This window comes from Lycium barbarum, chromosome 10, assembly GCF_019175385.1.
Source record: "Lycium barbarum isolate Lr01 chromosome 10, ASM1917538v2, whole genome shotgun sequence".
Classification (NCBI taxonomy): Eukaryota; Viridiplantae; Streptophyta; class Magnoliopsida; order Solanales; family Solanaceae; genus Lycium; species Lycium barbarum.
The window spans coordinates 32,120,728-32,126,727 of NC_083346.1; the positions used below are offsets into that span (position 1 = coordinate 32,120,728).

The 6,000-nt window shown below is 31.1% G+C and overlaps 1 pseudogene; it reads right to left on the reverse strand.

Annotated features, from left to right (window-relative positions):
• Positions 1-4,925: 4,925 nt before the first annotated feature.
• Positions 4,926-5,693, reverse strand: LOC132614067 (CENP-B homolog protein 2-like; annotated as a pseudogene).
• Between the last annotated feature and the right edge of the window lie 307 nt (positions 5,694-6,000).

The window sequence follows — 6,000 nt, forward strand, 5'->3', positions numbered from 1 at the left end:
AGGGCAAACATTTTGACGGACCAAATTCCTCCATATTTGGAAAAGTATGACTTGTTATGTTAGATAGAATAATTCTAGATCATTATCTTTTCATATTATCCAATAAATTTCCATTTTAATTATAAATGAGGTCAGCTGATAATTTTTATTCATATTATAGTCGTTATTTATTTAATGAAAGAAGCTGAAAATTATCCTTGTTACTCTTCAACATGAATATGGTACAATTGGAATTTATATTATACATGACTTAGTAGGGGGGGAAATAGTATTAAAAATTAGATTTGGTGTGTCCAATATGACACCATGTATGGTCGGAGTTTTAATAACTAAAAGAAAAATAACTGTGCGTGAGAGAGAGAGGGGGTGGGGGAGGGGGAGGGGGGCGCCTATGCAGTCAATTGGATGTTCCCGAAATGACTAACTTATGGCAATTGATTTTGAGTACATATTACTTGCTCAAAAGATGATCTAATTAAGGTAAATGACACCATCTGCTAAAAACTAAAAGGGGTGATTTACTTCACTTAGCTAATTAACATGCCAACATGGGATCTAGTCAACAATTTATCGTTTCATCTTAATTCAGTAATTTTTTGCCCGGATTTTGTATATGTGTTAAAAAGTTTATCAAATAAATATAAATAATAGATCTTTAATGTAGTAACTAAAATAAGAGATGGTAAAATCTCGAACCCATAATGTTCAAATTTCTAAATCCACATGTGAATATCTAGTAAGTACGTACAACGAGACAACGGCGTATGTAGCATTTAAGGTGGCGGTTCAATTTCGACGTGGAACATAAATTTATGTGTAAAAATTTATTAAAATTATAATAAAAAGTAGACATGAACCCATAACTTTCAAAATACAATGGGTCCAATTAAGAATCTTAAAAGGTTGAACCTATAAAGTATAAATTCTGAATCCGCTTCAACAGCGAGAAGTGTCACAGAATTAATTCCATTCTCTGATGACGTCAAATCTTTAGCTTCATTTGAAGGAGTATATACCTCCAAACAAGCCTCAACGTCAGTTAACTATATATTCCCCTCTTCTCTCTTTTGTTTGATTGGTGCACATTTGAATAATAGAGTAATAAGTATAGTAGTATGGCATGCAGGACCGTCTCAACAACATTGGAGGCTTAAAGTCAAACATCAAATAGAGGGCCTAATTTTTTTTTAAAGAAAGATCGTTATATATATAACGTCTACTTTTCTAGTTTTTTCAGATGCGAAGTCATTAATTATTGTTTTATAATCGATTTGTTCTAATAATTTCTTTTCAATTGATAATATATTTAATCCATTCAATCTCTCTTGAGACATTACTGATCTTAGATAAGATTTTATCAATTTTACTGAAACATTTTATCAAACACTTGGTGGGCATGAAACTTCTTTCGATTGAGGCAACAATTTATATATAAAATACATCTTTAAAAAAAAAATGGGGCCCGAAAAAAATTGGGGCCTCAAGCGATTATTTTATGTAAAACTTACACAAATAGCTATCTTTTAATAGCTTCTAACAATTTATAGCTACAAGTTGAAAAATTACAATTCGTAACTACTTTTGGCTGTATTTCCAGTAAATTTCGCGTTTTCGAAATACAACGACGCTTTTGAGTAAAAAATGGCTTCATTTAAGGCAATAAAAATCTTTTTCAAATTAAATGGTAATTTGTATTAATGCTTCCACGATTCACGCAAACCTTATGAGGTTCCATAACAGCTCACGTCTGTCAATCAAAATCACTCCATTCAAAAGTTGTAGTATGCACATATACAATGGAATATAATGAAATACAAGAAAGACAAATCACTAGAGAGTAAAATCAGGCCCTATTTATGGAACAATTTTTTTAAAAAAAAATCTGGGATAAATCACGCATAACGGTTGTTCTTCCATAACAGCTCACGAATATCTCTCAACTTTTATCACAATCAAAATTTTTTTAATTCAAAAACCACCAAGGATCTAAAAACTTCCAAATTCAGAAAAATAAATACTGGAATACAATAAAATATGGTTGATTGTTTAAAAAATATAAAGTTGTAGTATGCGAATATATAATGGAATATAATGAAATATATCAGAAGTGTTTCATAAATTAGAAATACAAAATGCAAAAATACATTGAAATACAGCGAGATACAAAATCGTGAAAACAAAGTGGAGCAAAAATAGGCTATATATTTGGAACATTCACTATATTTACGCCAAAAAAAAAAAAGATAAATACATTGAAATACAGCGAAGTAATACACTGAAATATACTGAAAATTAAATATATTGTTTGTTAATACACAAAAATATACTGAAACAGTTTATCAAACACTTGGTGGGCATGAAACTCCACAACTCTCATCAATGGTGTTTCTATACCAATGACCTATTCTCTTGCTCCTAGATGATGCTACAGCACCTAAGGAACTATTAACACTGTAATAAAACATGTTTCTGCTCTCCTTTTTCTCTTATTCGACATCTCTATTTCCTTGGTCATCCAAAACAGAAATCCATTAACAACATTGTTTCTCCATGACCTTCATGTTTTTTCTCTTTCCTTTCACTAATTTCATCAACACTCTCAATATGAGTCATGTACCCACTTAAAAAAAATTGTTAGTTGCTCAAATCTTCATAATGAGAAACTAATATGAGAATTGAAAAACGGATATGAGAATTAAAGATGTAATAGAAACTGATTTGAATAATGATAGAAATTAAGAGAATTGGGGAGTTAATTGTCGTGTATTTAGGAAGAGAGTATATTTAGGAAGAGAGATAATCATGTAGCGTGTATGTAGGGATATGGGGGCAGCACAATTAATTAGTAAAAAGCGGGTAGCTATGAATTGTAAAATTTGAATAATATAGCTACTAAACTTAAATATAAGAAAGGCTAGTTACTATTCATAAATAAGTCTTAGAGATAGATACACCAAATAAATTTTCCTTATTTTATTGGCCTTATAATCGAGCCACCCATGATGGCATGTAATAGATTGCAGAAATGATGCTGCTTGTTCTCTTTTACGTAAAATAGTACAATTCAATGGAGAGCAGTTTCTTTTTTTTTTTTTTTTTCTTCTTCCAACTTTTTTTTTTTTTATTTTGTTTTATTTTTTATGGAGAGCAGCTATACATGTATGTGAACTCTTTTGACTTTCCTTTTGTTTTATCCAGTCCAATAATCATAACAAAATTTGTGCTGAATTTGTTGACAGACTAGTCTATCACAATTTTTGGCTCGTGTGATTAAAGGAACACGATGACAAACGTGAGAAGTATAATATTTTAATCAAGATTTTATTTATATTAGAAATTACGTAATAATTACCAAATATATTTCTTAATTTATTAAAATATTATTAATTAGTAAACTTTTAATTTTATTATTTTAAAAATAATGATAAACTAATCTCTTTTTTTTCGCGAAAATCCACTCAAAGTGGGTTGTGGGTTAGCCATTTAGGCATGACCCAATCTGTATACTTATCATACAAAAGGTGAACAATGAGGAGGACATAGACAATGGCCTCAATAAAAGAAGGAAGAGTGTAATTAATCACTCTAATTATGTACTTAAAATATATAATTGTGATAACTGTTGGATATTGGGGAAAGAGATTCCAACCAAAATTAGGGTAATCATCTATACGGTTTACTTGTTTTAATGTTTCTTTACTTCATCTTTCCGCTGATTAATTGTTTAAGTTATTAAGAATTAGTTTAATGTTCACCTACGGGGTTAGAAGTAGGCGTTTTTACGGCTAGTGTAAATTTTGAATCATGCCACAAACAAACTAGCAGATGCCAAGGTGCAGTTATTGGGTGTGGTTTGCTTGTATTTCATATTTCTCTAGGTTGTTTAACACCTACCAAAATCCATATCACCTAGGAATCGGATTTAGATTAGGAAAATTTACATGTCATAGCTACTTCTAAGAGCTATTTATGAATTATAAATGTCTTTTGTAATAATTACATTTCGTAGCTACATTTTACATTTTGTAGCTACTATACATGAGGCGTGTTGTAGCTGGTGTGGTCATTTTCTTTGTATTTATATACTGATAATCCTTTTGTTTTGGCTGTATTTAAATGTGCAAGTTTCTACTGTATATAAATACAATCAAATACACATGTATCTGACTATATTAACAAAATTGGTTGCACAACATTCAGGTCATATGCATTTGATGTATTGAGGTGTTTTCGATTAGCAACCTAAGATTTCGCTGTATTGAAATGTATTTCAGTGTATTTGGTCAGATATATGTCACATGTATTTGGTGTATTCAGCTGTATTTTCGGATAGCAACCTTACAGCTGTATTTAAAAACACGGAAATATAGCCGAAATTGCAAAGGTAGCTGCGGTTTGTAAATTGCAAAGTTGTAGCTATATATTTTTAGGAGCTTATAAAAGGTAGTTGTTTATGTAAGTTTCCCTTTAGATTATTTATTATAGGGTGAGGCCATGTAAGAGATAATTGGGGATGCATGATTCATGTTTTGTTGTTTCGGAGGTTAGGTTTTATGTGTCCCTCCTATATATATTTACCTTTTGGGTTTTATTTTATGAGGTAGGTGTTACGGTTCACTTTTATGCGGGCTCATAAAAGCTACTAAGAGATTGTTGGTGCTCTAATTGGATTTTAGTATTTTAGAGTCGCCACCTAATTTATTTAAGGAAAACCGAGTTTATCAAGCAAGAGAAAAAATCCTTTTTGGACCAGAGTTCGAGGTAAGGGTTCTGGTGATCCCCTAGGAAAAGTTTTGAGCACCATAGTATTAAGGATCCGTAGAATACGATTGACCTATAAGTTTCAGTGTGTGATTAACGTATTTATTTGCTTAAGATGATTTAGTTTTCCGCAAAATGTCATTCTTCACTATTGTGCAATTGTTTCATTTGTTTGTACGATAGTGACAATTCAAGCTATTCATGTTGACATTCTTGAAGCAACATGACTTTGCATATTTTCCAATAATCCATAAAGGAATTTTTTTAAATACATCCTCATTGCAACAAATAACAACCGTGACCCTTTCTTTGTCCTGCTTTCTTCCTTCAAGTTGTTTCGTAGCAAGAGAATGATCAGCTTGTACCCTGTAAAAAAACCAGTTTCATCCATATAAAGAACATCTTTCATAGGGAACTGGTCTATTTTTTTCCTTATGGACTCCAATTTCGTCTCCATGTCTTGCGTATCAACCGAACCACTCTCTCCGAAATGACGAAATGACTTGATACCATGTCTTAGCTTGAATTTCTCAAGCCAACCTTGAGAAAAGTTGTGCTCAAAATCTTGTCGAGGATACAAAAGTTTCATTGTATCTCTCACCTTCTCCAAAATTAACTCTCCAGTTATATTCACACGGTCTTGGTATTGGAGAAACCACTCATAAACAACCTTCTCCATGTTTGGAAATTTTGCTAGCTTGTGCCGCTTGATATCCCTTCCTTTTTCTAAGTTAGCCGAAACATACTCAGCTGATCGTTCGAGTGTGTTTGATATTGTACCTTGACTAACTTTCAAATGAAAATTTTCATCAAGCCACAACTGCAAATCTTTTTGAGTGCATGTGGTATGATCTCTTTTGTAATCACATAATGCTTTACGTATTTGATCTGTCATTGTTGATTTTGTGACACCCTTTTAGATGAGAATCCATTGTTGGGTACGGTTTGAAGAAATTTTCTATGTTGCTTCTATAGTTTATTCTCTCACCATCATACATTGAATGTTTTTAGTAAAAATACAATGAATAATATTTGATTATTAAGAAACAATGAACATTACAATGATTTATTAATTACAATGAATAAACAATGAACATTACAATGAATCATTTAATAAAAAAAGCCATTACGATGAATCATACATCATACATGTACTTTATGTATAATGAATTTATTTTTTATATTAATTCAATAAATATGATACATAAATTAGTAAGATACAATGGTTTTGATGTAATC